The sequence below is a fragment of the Cicer arietinum genome, chromosome 6 (genome assembly GCF_000331145.2).
Source record: "Cicer arietinum cultivar CDC Frontier isolate Library 1 chromosome 6, Cicar.CDCFrontier_v2.0, whole genome shotgun sequence".
In the NCBI taxonomy this organism is placed as follows: Eukaryota; Viridiplantae; Streptophyta; class Magnoliopsida; order Fabales; family Fabaceae; genus Cicer; species Cicer arietinum.
Genome location: NC_021165.2, coordinates 28,998,084 through 29,013,122, shown reverse-complemented (window position 1 = coordinate 29,013,122; position 15,039 = coordinate 28,998,084). Strand labels below are relative to the sequence as shown.

The following is a 15,039-nucleotide window of genomic DNA, read 5'->3' as shown; positions in this document are numbered from 1 at the left end:
TGTAATATTTGGTACCACCGCTTTGGTCACCCCTCTATTGATACTTTGACGCATATTAATAAAAGTTTCCCTTTTGTTAAATTCCCTAAGCGTCACTCACCTTGTGATGTTTGTTTTAAAGCTAAGCATAAGAGGTTACCTTTTCCCTATAGTATTACTGTTGCAGATTTTTATTTTGATTTGATTCATATGGATATTTGGAGTGCTTTTTCTGTGCCATCTATTTTTGGTTTCAAGTATTTTTTAACTGTTGTTGATGATAAGTCTCGTTTTTGTTGGATTTATCTCATGAAATTGAAGTCTGAAACCTCTTCTTTAGTTAAATCTTTTGTTTCCATGGTCAAACCTCAGTTTGGTAAAACTGTGAAATGCATACGTTCTGACAATGGAACCGAATTTTCTCTTAAGGACTTTTATCAATCTCATGGGATTATCCATCAAACTTCATGTGTAGAAACGCCTCAACAAAATGGCATTGTTGAGGGCAAGCATCAACACATCTTAACTGTTGCACGTGCCATCATGTTTCAATCACATTTGTCTATTAAATTTTAGGCTCATTCTATCATTCATTTAGTTTTTTTAATCAATAGATTGTCATCTAAATTTCTTAAGTTTGACTCTCCGTATCATGTTTTTTATGATCGTTTGCCTGATATTTCTGAGTTGAGAGTGTTTGGTTGCTTGTGTTATACTTCTACTTTAAAGTCTAATAGAAAGAAATTTGACTTTCGTTCTCACAAATGCATTAATTTAGTACATAAACTTGGTACAAAAGACCATGTTCTTTTTTATTTACCCAATAAGGAGATTTTTGTTTCACGTGATGCTATATTCTTTGAAAATGTTTTTCCTTTTCTTATTGTCAATCAAAACAAACAGGGTATTGTTTTTCCTACAACTAATCCTATATCACATCACTTCACATTTGACATTCACATCCCTAACAATAATGATATGCTTGTCCAATCTCCTATTTCTTCTTCAGCTGATTCATCCACCATAGGGCCTCATTTGGACAGTCTTATACCATCCTCTAGCCCTGCCATTTTTCCCCGTTCTGGTGCTTCCACCAGCCCTATTACTCCTGTCCCCAACCAACCTTCCCCATCTATGATACCACTTAGAAAATTTGGTAGGACAATTAACCCACCTTCATATCTTCAAGACTATCATTGTGAGTTACTGATAGGTATAACCCCTAAATTTGTTGGTTCTTCCATGCAACAATCAGGTACTATCTATCCTATTTATAATTACATTTCTTATGATCATTTGTCCTCACCTCATAGAATATTTTCTTTAACAATTTCCACAATTAAAGAGCCTTCTTGTTATTCTACTGCTATTAAAGACAAAAATTGGAGGCTGGCTATACATTCTGAACTTGATGCTCTCAATTCCAATGACACTTGGGAATTAACTACATTGCCTCCTAATAAGTCTGCCATTGGTTGTAAATGGATTTTTAAGTTAAAATTTTACGCTGATGGGTCTATCGAGCGTTATAAAGCTCGACTTGTGGCCAAAGGTTTCAGTCAAACTGAAGGCCTTGATTATTTAGAAACTTTTATTCCTGTGATAAAAATGACTACTTTACGGTTGTTGTTATCTATTGCTGCTTCTAACAACTGGTTTTTATTTCAATTAGACATTAACACTGCTTTTCTCCATGGAGATTTGGTTGAGGATGTTTACATGAAAATACCTCATGGTCTTCATGTTGAGAATAAAAATCTGGTTTGTAAACTCAAACAATCACATTATGGATTGAAACAAGCAAGTCGTCAATAGAACTCTAAACTTTGCAACACTTTGATTGAGCTTGGCTTTCTTCAATCCAAAGCCGATTATTCCTTGTTTACAAAACATGCATCTATTGGTTTTACTATTATATTAATTTATGTGGATGATCTCCTACTTGCAGGTGATGATATGAATGAAATCACACGTCTCAAATATGTCATGCATTCCAAATTCAGTATTAAAGATTTGGGTGTTGTTAAATATTTTCTAGGATTTGAGATTGCAAGGAACTCCAAAGGCATCTCAATTTGCCAACGCAAATACGCTTTGGATTTATTGGAGGACACGGGTCACTTGGCTTGCAAGCCTTCATCCACACCCATGGATCCTACTCTCAAATTACACGCAACTTCTGGCGATCCTCTTTCTGACCCTACTCTTTTTCGTCATTTAATTGGTAAATTGCTTTATTTAACTCATACACGCCCTGATATTTCTTTTGATGTTTGCAGGTTGAGCCAATTTCTCTTTTCTCCTACTACTCTTCACTTGCAAGCAGCTTACAAGATCCTATGATATATCAAGACTACTCCTGGCTGCGGTTTATTTTACAATTGTTCCTCATATTTAAGTCTGAAAGGGTTTTGTGATTCCGATTGGGGGGCGTGTGTGGATACTAGGAGATCTACTTCTGGGTTCTGTTTTTACATTGGGTCCTCTTTAATTTCGTGGAAGAGCAAGAAACAACCCACTGTTTCTCGTTCATCCTCTAAAGCAGAGTATCGTGCCCTTGCACATGCTACCTGTGAAGCACAATGGTTATTATACCTCCTTCATGACTTTCGAATTGCTCATTCTACTCCTGTCCAGATTTTTTGTGACAATCAATATGCCATGCACATTGCTTCCAACCCAGTTTTTCACGAACGCACCAAGCATATTGAGATAGATTGTCACATCGTCAGAGATAAGTTACAGGCTGGTGTTATTCATCTGCTTCCTATTCCTACGACTAGTCAGATTGTAGATTTATTTACTAAACCTCTGCATGCATAGAACTCACAAATCACAACTATCTTTGCTCCTCCACATTTTGTTAGAGCTTCCTAAATTCATGAACTTTCTGTTTTAATAGTTAGTTATTATTTAGTAATTAAACAATATAGCTAGTAAACTTAGAGGAGAGTTTGTTAGGTCTCCAAACTGTAATATATAAGGAGCCTTTCTTTCTTCTTTTGGTTTTTAGGAAAAATCATCATGTGAAATACTTTCTTTCCATTTTTTCTTGGATGATGAGCAATTAGCAAAAAGTATTCAGTTTAGCATATTCAGGAATTGTTAGAGAGGATAAAGAATATGGAGGGTACTGACAAGGATGTGTTCTTTAGGGTGTTGAAGATTGTTACAAATTTATGACAAATAAGGATAATTTGAGGGAAGAACTTTGTAAATCAATTTTGTCAATGATTTCAAATTAGAGAAAGAGGAGTTTTTGAATTCAACAGGATGATTTTATTTATTTTTATTATTTTGAAGTTATTTTTCAATAACAATTATTCAGTATCGAAAATGTTGAATATCAGAGTTTGATCTTGAATGTATTTGTGTATGAGAAGAGATAACAATAGATAGCTTTCTCTGCCAACTTCTCATTAAGAGAGTGTACTACACGCACTCCGAAGATTAAGTAAGAATTGACGACAAGTATGAAAAATATTTAAGTTATAATTTGTGTGTACTTTATGGGGAGTTTAGATACCTAGGGAGTTTAGATTATATAGTAACTCCTTCTAGGGTTTCTAGAACACTCCAGTGATGATCATGAGGAGTCGGTGATCCTTGCAGTGTTCTCTTATGATGGACACATGTCCATTTTCTTATGAATAGGTGGTCGCCATCTAGTGGCTATGATCATGGCAAGATTGTTATCAAGTGATTGTGATTTGAAGTCTAGGTGATGGTTATTATAAATTTAATGTTGATGCACTAAATTTAATGGTCATTATAAATTTTATGTGTAAACTGGACACATAAATTTGTCAAACTTACCTAATATTAAAATAACTAGGGATTATACCTGTGCGTTAAACTAATTTGATGGTCATTTTGATAAAGAAGTCAATTATCCTCCCATACAAAAATTTGATGGTCATTTTGATAAAGAAGTCAATTATCCTCCCATACAAAAATTTGATGGTCACCCCCTACTTTCCCAATACCAGCTTTATCAATAACATCCAAATGAGCTTTCAAAATACTTCTCCATGTATAGTGTTAGTGCAAAAGTGGTTTTAGCTGCAATACTTTGGTAGATATTTTGATAATAACAAAAATAAGAATAAAGAACAATTATCCTCTAATTATATTTGCTAAGTGTGCAGATTAAGTTAGAAGACATATATTTATATTAATAGCTATCTATTTTAAGGTAGCATAAATTACAAGTAAATTAATAATCTAAGTATTTTTAAATACAAAGAATGTTATCACCTAATAAACAAATAACTATATCTACTAATAGAGAAATTCGAAATATAACAATAACAAGTATTGTAATATGTAGCTCAAGTCAAAGCGTTACAAGTATGTGTTATGATATAACCTAGATCATCTGATGAATAAATAAAAGAGAATCTTCTAAATAAAGATCAAAATAACTCTGAACAAACTATTGTAGTTGTGTTTGACTATGATGAATGCGCTCTCAAATACGCCTCCGGTGAATCCGTTAATACAAGCAATGATCTGAATGATCTGCCTCTAATAAGTGTGTCAAGCAAAAACTCGTCTGTCTTTGATAAGTGTGTAAAAAAAATGATCGTTGTCTCTGATAACTGTGACAAGCACTGTATCGTCTGACTCTAATGAAAGTCAACACTCTAGAAAGTCAAAGATTTGAATAGTCAACGCTCTAAAGAAGACAAATATGTTTATTCTTTGGTCAACATATGAATCCGTTAAATTATCTAAAAGTTTGTGTGACATCCTCTTTTAGTAAAATTTGCCCTCTTAAATTAAAGATACGTAAAATAAATCATAAAGATATATATGAATACACATTAAAAACTGATCTAGCTTAAATGGTGATTGAAGATCTCCAACGATAATATTCTTAGCAACACTTCTTCATTATATTTAAGAAGAACTCGTTCAGTCAATCGAGTGTGAGAGAGAGAATGAAAAAGGTAGTGTGTTATATATGAAGAAATTCTGAAATAGTCAATAACACATCAAAAGAAAAGTATGAATGAAAATTTCTCTCATTAGAGAGTTATTAGAATTGATGTAAATTGGTCAAAATATTTTCACACACTTGTACTAATATAGGACTTGATATATAACATCATCTCAATGAAAGTTATAATCTTATAAACAAACACTCATGAAGAGGGTACAACTCTCTCTCTCTCTCTTAAGAGGTACCTGAAAAGGTACAACAACACTAATGAAAAATACTCAAAACTTAAAATGGCGGAGTAAAGACATCAATATGGTTAGGAGAAAAAGACAATAACTCCACTTTGACACCTTCCTTCCAAAACATTGCAAGGTCGTCGACACGTCTGACCTTTTGTCGCACAACTAACAACAACAACCTCAGATAAACCTTATACATTTTGAAACTTATTCATCTCAAAATATTTTATCTTAGTTTCTAAGAGGAATATGAGATCTTTATCTCGTAATAAACTTTTTAGTACTCTAACTGTCCGTGGATTTCCATTCCCACGATAATTCCAAGCTATGCCACTCATTGTCTTAGATAGCCCTAAATACTCCTTATTTAAAGGAAAAAAAAAACAAGACTCCTTATTGAAAGGGAAAATAAAACCTCTTTACTAAAAAGAAAAACCAAAACTCATTATTATAATATTTTTTCATCACAAGTCGACGTATCCATAAGCCAAAACTAAATGCATCAAAATGACATAATCCAATAAAAGATATTCTTCACGAGTAATTTATCAAACATGTTAAGGGCTTTAATTTCCAAATGGCAAACAATCCAAAATTTGATACTTACTTGGTATGAAGTGGGGATATGCAATTGAACAAAAAACATAACCAAAATAAAATCTCTAGACGTAACCAAAACATAATTTTTCGTCCATATTAGTAGATCTATAAGGCCTCCATCAATCCACTACTATGAAGCTTCAGTTTTATCATAGTACTAATAGTCTTCTAGGTGGAAATCATGAATTAGATTATCTCAAAATCGTAAAGTGAAGAAGGATTTGAATTGTTTTGTTTTTCATGATAAGTAAATACCAATGGATTGTGTATTTTGGACTAGAAGCCATTTGCTATGGTATATATCTTTTGTTCATGCTTCCTGATGTTTATTCAAAATATGCCAAAAAAATTATTGAATTAGAGCTTTCCATAAATTATTAATTCATTTTTTCACTACTAGATCGAATTTTTTCACTACCACATCTTAGAATATGATATAATACCAAAAAATTGTATGAATTGGAATAACATCCACCCTAAGTATCATTCTTGAATTGTTAAATATAATAAGAAAAAAAAAGTATACTGTTGTAGATTTTCTTTTCCAACGGATGTATTTTTTAGGCATGGAACGGCTATATTATATATACCAAGAATAATGTAAAATATCTAACCGTTAAAAACAGTGGGAAATTCGACCGTTGAGGGGCAGAAGTCTTTCAGTTTCAAAAAACAGCTCTAATTTCTTTAAAAAAAAAACAAAAAAAAAACTCTAACGGCTATATTATACACATTCATTCTTATATAATCAAAAGAGAAGCAAAGAGACTTTACTCATCGTTGCATGACAAGTCAGAGGTAATTTTTATTCATTTTTCACATATATTATGAATTTTTATTCCTTGGTTTGAGCTGGTTCTTGAGATATGAATTTGGGTTTCATCAAAGTTTTCTCCGTTTTTGGTTTTGGTATTTTTTCTTCATAAAGCCTCAAACTTTAATAGTTTTGAGTAGTGGGTTTGGTGAGAGAAATTTTGGGTCAGCTTCAAATTTTACTTCAAGTCTTTTAAAGATTCATGTGGGTGGTGTTTGATTTGTTGTAGGAATTCAAATTGCAGACCACGTCATGTGATGTCATATGATGCACTTGGAGTGTGATTCAGAATACAACTGCATCACACTGCAACAAAGTACATATTTTTTGAATGTTCTATCAAAGTAATGCACATTGAATCTTCAGGAAAGACATAGTTTTGGTGAGTTTTTTTTAATAACATTTTTATATTATATGTCTCTTCTTCTATGTAATGGCATTTTATGACTACTTCGTTTCATTTTCGTTTAATCTTTATGATCTTAGGACTTCCAAGTTTTGTTCTAAGTTGAAAACACATTTTTATTATCATTAATATAGTTGCTTATTACTAAATATAATAGAACATATAAAATATTGATAATAAATATGAAAAACAAAAAAATAAAAATAATTTTATATGAATAAAATGAGAAAAATAATTATAATAATAAGTATAATAAAATTTAGATACTCAAATTAAAACAACTAAATTTTAATTAGAGTAACTAACTTTTACTTAAAATTTAACTATAATAACAAATTTATTACCAATTTTACATCCCTAATAAAATGAAAACATTTCATAACAAAATCCCCAAAATTTAAATCATTTATGGGGTTTACAGTTTATTTCCAATATCTCACAAGTTTAATTATTTTTTATTTTTCACTATTTAATTTTAATGTTTGTTTTTCCTTTTCATATTCACTATTTAATTTTAAGGTTTGTTTGTTAAAATTATTTTAACAAAAATAATTTTGACATTTAAAATTTTAGAGATTATTTATTACGGTTTTTCTAAGAAAAACAAATGTTGTTTTGTGGTTTTTTGTCATAAAAAAGTAATATTTTTGAGAAATTGCTTAAAGCAACGGGTTTTTGATATAAATATTCTCTTTTTTTAATTTTTAATACCAGATTGTCCCACTTCCAAAAAATAATACTAAAATGCCCTACTTTTTAACCCCAGTTGCAGATTGCAACTTGGGGATGCGACCTCCTGAAGAAAAAACATTCCAACCCCTCTAGATGGTCGCATCCAGGATGCGATCTCCTACTAGCTTCATTTTTGTTGTTGTTGAATTTTGTTATTTATTATTGGGTATATTATATTTATTATTATTAAATATTTTAAAAATAATGATAACATTAAAAAATATAAAATATTATTATAAATAATAAAAATAATTAATTTAATAATATTATATAACTTTTAATAATTATTATAATAACAAAAATAATAATAATTTTAATAATAATAATAATAAAAAGAAAATTCTATTAATAAAATAAAATAAAAATACATTAAATTAAAAGAAAAAATACATTAAAAAAAAAAAAGAAAAAATACTACAAATAAAAAAAATACATCAAATAAAAATTAATTATTGTCATCTAAATGACCTCCAGTTCCACATCTACGCGGTCGTCGAACTCGTCTTATAAATTAATAATATATAAAATATTCTATATATAAGACATTAATATAAAATATAAAATTAACAATATATAAATTAATAATATATAAAATATTCTATATATAAGACATTAATATAAAATATAAAATTAACAATATATAAATTAATAATATATAAAATATTCTATATATAAGACATTAATATAAAATATAAAATTAACAATATATAAATTAATAATATATAAAATATTCTATATATAAGACATTAATATAAAATATAAAATTAACAATATATAAATTAATAATATATAAAATATTCTATATATAAGACATTAATATAAAATATAAAATTAACAATATATAAATTAATAATATATAAAATATTCTATATATAAGACATTAATATAAAATATAAAATTAACAATATATAAATTAATAATATATAAAATATTCTATATATAAGACATTAATATAAAATATAAAATTAACAATATATAAATTAATAATATATAAAATATTCTATATATAAGACATTAATATAAAATATAAAATTAACAATATATAAATTAATAATATATAAAATATTCTATATATAAGACATTAATATAAAATATAAAATTAACAATATATAAATTAATAATATATAAAATATTCTATATATAAGACATTAATATAAAATATAAAATTAACAATATATAAATTAATAATATATAAAATATTCTATATATAAGACATTAATATAAAATATAAAATTAACAATATATAAATTAATAATATATAAAATATTCTATATATAAGACATTAATATAAAATATAAAATTAACAATATATAAATTAATAATATATAAAATATTCTATATATAAGACATTAATATAAAATATAAAATTAACAATATATAAATTAATAATATATAAAATATTCTATATATAAGACATTAATATAAAATATAAAATTAACAATATATAAATTAATAATATATAAAATATTCTATATATAAGACATTAATATAAAATATAAAATTAACAATATATAAATTAATAATATATAAAATATTCTATATATAAGACATTAATATAAAATATAAAATTAACAATATATAAATTAATAATATATAAAATATTCTATATATAAGACATTAATATAAAATATAAAATTAACAATATATAAATTAATAATATATAAAATATTCTATATATAAGACATTAATATAAAATATAAAATTAACAATATATAAATTAATAATATATAAAATATTCTATATATAAGACATTAATATAAAATATAAAATTAACAATATATAAATTAATAATATATAAAATATTCTATATATAAGACATTAATATAAAATATAAAATTAACAATATATAAATTAATAATATATAAAATATTCTATATATAAGACATTAATATAAAATATAAAATTAACAATATATAAATTAATAATATATAAAATATTCTATATATAAGACATTAATATAAAATATAAAATTAACAATATATAAATTAATAATATATAAAATATTCTATATATAAGACATTAATATAAAATATAAAATTAACAATATATAAATTAATAATATATAAAATATTCTATATATAAGACATTAATATAAAATATAAAATTAACAATATATAAATTAATAATATATAAAATATTCTATATATAAGACATTAATATAAAATATAAAATTAACAATATATAAATTAATAATATATAAAATATTCTATATATAAGACATTAATATAAAATATAAAATTAATAATATATAAAATATTTTATATATAAGACATTAATATAAAATATAAAATTAATAATATATAAAATATTTTATATATAAGACATTAATATAAAATATAAAATTAATAATATATAAAATATTTTATATATAAGACATTAATATAAAATATAAAATTAACAATATATAAATTAATAATATATAAAATATTCTATATATAAGACATTAATATAAAATATACAATTAACAATATATAAATTAATAATATATAAAATATTCTATATATAAGACATTAATATGAAATATAAAATTAACAATATATAAATTAATAATATATAAAATATTCTATATATAAGACATTAATATTAAATATAAAATTAATAATATATAAATTAATAATATATAAGACATTAATATAAAATACTTACAAATGCTTGAATATATAAAGTTGGATAATTCCATGAGTAAAGTTGAAGAAAATGTGTTTGAGAAATTGGAGAAAGTGTGTTTGAGAAGTTGGAGATAGTGATTTTTAGATTAAGATAGAGGAAGTGTGTTTGATGATCTTGGTTGATGTAGGTTTGGGGGTGTTTATATAGGAAATCGCAGGGCCATAAAGCGATCCTTAGATTCAGCCACGTGGAAGGTTGCATCCCCCTTCAGGAGGTCGCAAGGCCATGAAACGACTTCTTTAAGAGGTCGCAGGGCCAAACAACGATCTCCTGATGATGAATCCCAACCGCTCATTTCTTCTAATCGATGGTTGTGGATGTTTGATGATGAATCCTCATACTTTTAGTTGGACCAATCAAATTGATTTATTCAATTTTTAATCTTGACCATCCAAATCATTTATCAATGGTTGTGGTTTAGTAGAAAAATATCAATCCTCATACTTTTAGTTGGACCAATCATATTGATCTATTCAATCTTTAAACTTGACCATCCAAATTCATTTATCAATGGTTGTGGTTTAGTAGAAAAATATGAATCCTCAAACTTTTAGTAGAAAAATATGAATACACCAATCAAATTGATGTATTCAATCTTTAATCTTGACCATCCAAATTTATTTATCAACGGTTGTGGTTTAGTAGAAAAATATCAATCCTCATACTTTTAGTTGGACCAATCAAATTGATCTATCCAATCCTACTAACTTCTATAAATAGAAAACTAGATCACACTATATTACCACACCTTCTATCTCATCATACCTTCTATCTCATCATACCTTTTATCTCATCATACATTCTATCAATTACATAATCATGGCTTCTCAACAAGTCATTTGTATTGTTTATTACAATGGTTCAATTGTCGATGGAGTTGAAGGGAAAACATTTGTAAGTGATTACAAAAAGGCGTTTAAAGTACATTCCAGCAGCAACCTTGCTCGTCTAAAGAATCTCATTAAGAAAAAGTTGCAGTTCGACGACAACGTGACGATAACTGATATAGTTTATCGACACCTTGTATTCTTTGGTGAAAATACAACCAGATTTGAATTGATGAAGGTTTGTGATGACGAAGATGTTCAACTCATGTTTGATGTTTATGCACAATGGTCATAACTTGGCACCATTGAAAGTGGTCCTACTTCAACAAATCAACCATCAACCTCAAACATGCCTAATCCCAACTATATCCCATCACAACACTATGAACCATACTCTAGCCCTTATCAACCCGACATATATTCTCCATCACAACACTATGAACCATACTCTAGCTAAAATGAACAAACTCAACATGTCCACAATATCTCCCAACAACTTCATAACGAATTTCTCCCAACAAGTCCACAATGTGATCTTCCACTTAGTGTCCATTATAATATCAATGAGGAAGAATTAGGTGATTATAGTGAAGATGATGAAACATACTTCGATTCATCTGGTGATTCTAACGATGATGATGTTGATGAAGATATGGAAGCAGAAGATCAACTTACCCCACCTGTATGCGATCCACCATTCCACATGAAGAACATCAATCTATCCACCGCAAACCAACCAACTGAATTTGATCACATGTTCATTGACGAAGTCCCAAATTTAGGTGGAACTCTTGAAATTGGAATGAAGTTTCAGAACAAGGATGAATGTGTACATGCAATCAAGCGTTATCATCTAAAACAATCATTGAACTTTGTGGTGCAAAAATCAGATCTAGAAAGGTACGTTATTATTTGTTCACATCCAAATTGTTTGTTTAGATGTAGAGCTTCAAAACGCAAAAAAAATGAATTGTGGGTGATTGGGAAATTGAATGCGCCTCATACATGCACAAATTCTGCACTATCACAAGATCATACAAAGCTCGATTCTAACATGATATGTGCAAGTATAATGCAAGTTATGAGGATGGACCCTTCAATCAAAGTGAATGTCATTATTGCTCAGATTTAGGCTTTGTATAACTACACAATTAGTTATAGAAAAGCTTGGTTGGGAAAAAATAAGGCAATCGAACAAATTTATGACAATTGGGAAGAAGAGTCTTACAATCAACTTCCACGATGGTTATTAGTTATGCAAACGTTTGCTCCAGGAACCATAATGAACATGGTTTGATAAATGGGATGACAATCTTTCATAGACTATTTTGGGCTTACGTTCCATGCATATATGTGTTTAAATTTTGCAAACCAATTGTACAAGTTGGTGGAACTTGGGTTATACGACAAGTATAAGGGAACTCTATTGGTAGCAGTTGCACAGGATGTGAACGGCAATATCATTCCAATTGCTTATGCTCTTGTGGAAGGTGAGACAAAAGAGGCTTGGAGTTTTTTTTTTTAGAAATTTGAGATCACACGTCACTCCACAAGCCAACATTTGTTTGATTTCAGATAGACACGAATCTATCAAAAATGCTTACAATAATCTGAATAATGGGTGGCAACATCCTCCGTCAAAGCATGTGTTTTGCGTCTGACATATTTCACAAAATTTTGCAAGGGAATTTAAGGATAATGCTTTGAAGAACAAGATTGTTTCTATGGGTAATAATTTAATTCTTACTTCTTATCATTAATTAAAAATTAAATTATGAAGTTTTATAATTATTAGTCTAATAAAAGCATTGTATGCTGTTTCAATACAGGTTACTCAATCAATGAGTCTACATATCGATACTACCGTAGAGAAATTGGCATCGTAAACCCAGAAGCTAAAATTACGTATTTCCAATTTCATAAATTCGATCAAAACTATCGACTCTATGACTATTTGATTTACGTATTTCCGATTTCATAAAATTCATGCATTTTTCTGTGTATATCTGACCAGAAGCTAAAATTGATGTGTGTTGTTTTTGCCATGGTTGGAAATAGTGTAACTGTTTTATAATATGTTGATTGGACCAAAGCAGTGATGGGAAGGTTGTGTGGTTCTTTTAATACTGCGTTCATCGACTCCACAAGGTTGGTGGTCATCTGACCCCAACGGCTACCTCCATCAAATGCTTGAATCCAATCTGGGTTTACGATGCTAATTTCTCTACGGTAGTATCGATATGCAGACTCATTGATTGAGTAACCTGTATTGAAACAGCAGACAATGCATTATTAGACTAATTATAAAACTTCATAATTTAATTTTTAATTAATGATAAGAAGTAAGAATTAAATTATTACCCATAGAAATAACCTTGTTTTTCAAAGCATTATCCTTAAATTCCCTTGCAAAATTTTGTGAAATATGTCGGACGCAAAACACATGCTTTGACGGAAGATGTTGCCACCCATTATTCAGATTATTGTAAGCACTTTTGATAGATTCGTGTCTATCTGAAATCAAACAAATGTTGGCTTGTGGAGTGACGTGTGATCTCAAATTTCTCAAAAAAAAAACTTCAAAGCCTCTTTTGTCTCACCTTCCACAAGGGCTAAAGAAATTGAATGAATATTGTCGTTCCCATCCTGTGCAACTGCTACCAATAGAGTTCCCTTATACTTGCCGTATAACCAAGTTCCACCAACTTGTACAATTGGTTTGCAAAATTTAAACGCAGATATGCTTGGAACGTAAGCCCAAAGTAGTCTATGAAAGATTGTCATCCCATTTATCAAACCATGTTCATTATAAGCTGGGATTGTTTCCATTTTAATAATGATTCTTGGAGGAAACGTTTGCATAACTAATAACCATCATGGAAGTTGATTGTAAGACTATTCTCAAGTGCCATAAATTTGTTCGATTGCCTTATTTTTTCCCAACCAAGCCTTTCTATAATGACCTTCACTTTGATTGAAGGGTCCATCCTCATAACTTGCATTTATACTTGCACATATCATGTTAGAATCGATCTTTGTATGATATTATGATAGTGCAGAATTTGTGCATGTATGAGGCGCATTCAATTTCCCAATCACCCACAATTCACTTTTTTTTTTTTGCGTTTTGAAGCTCTACATCTAAACAAACAGTTTGGATGTAAACAAATAATAACATACCTTTTTAAATCTGATTTTTGCACCACAAAGTTCAATGATTGTTTTAAGATGATAACGCTTGATTGATTGCATGTACACATTCATCCTTGTTCTGAAATTTCATTCCAACTTCAAGAGTTCCACCTAAATTTGGGACTTCGTCAATGAACATGTGATCAAATTCAGTTGGTTGGTTTGCGGTGGATAGATTGATGTTCTTCATGTGGAATGGTGTATCGAATACAAGTGAGATAGGTTGATCTTCTGCTTCCATATATCTTCATCAACATCATCATTGTCAGAATCACCAGATGATTCATCGAAGTATGTTTCATCATCTTCACTATAATTACCTAATTCTTCCTCATTGATATTATAATGGACACTAAGTGGAAGATCACATTGTGGACCTTTTGGGAGAGATTCGTGATGAAGTTGTTGGGAGACATTGTGGACATGTTGAGTTTGTTAATTTTGGCTAGAGTATGGTTCATAGTGTTGTGATGGAGAATATACGTTGGGTTGATAAGGGTTAGAGTATGGTTCATAGTGTTGTGATGGGATATAGTTGGGATTAGGCATGTTTGAGGTTGATGGTTGATTTGTTGAAGTAGGACCACTTTCAAATGTAATGTATAACTCAATGGTGCCAAGTTGTGACCATTGTG

At 28.5% G+C, this 15,039-nt stretch overlaps 1 long non-coding RNA gene across 1 annotated transcript in view; it reads left to right on the top strand.

Annotated features, from left to right (window-relative positions):
* The first annotated feature begins 6,410 nt into the window (after positions 1 to 6,410).
* LOC105852400 (uncharacterized) overlaps positions 6,411 to 15,039 on the top strand; it is a 12,457-nt gene continuing 3,828 nt past the window's right edge. Inside the window, exons 1-2 of the long non-coding RNA XR_012163448.1 lie at positions 6,411 to 6,561; positions 6,807 to 6,959. This is a non-coding gene — a long non-coding RNA (uncharacterized lncRNA). The remainder of the gene's footprint in view (positions 6,562 to 6,806; positions 6,960 to 15,039) is intronic.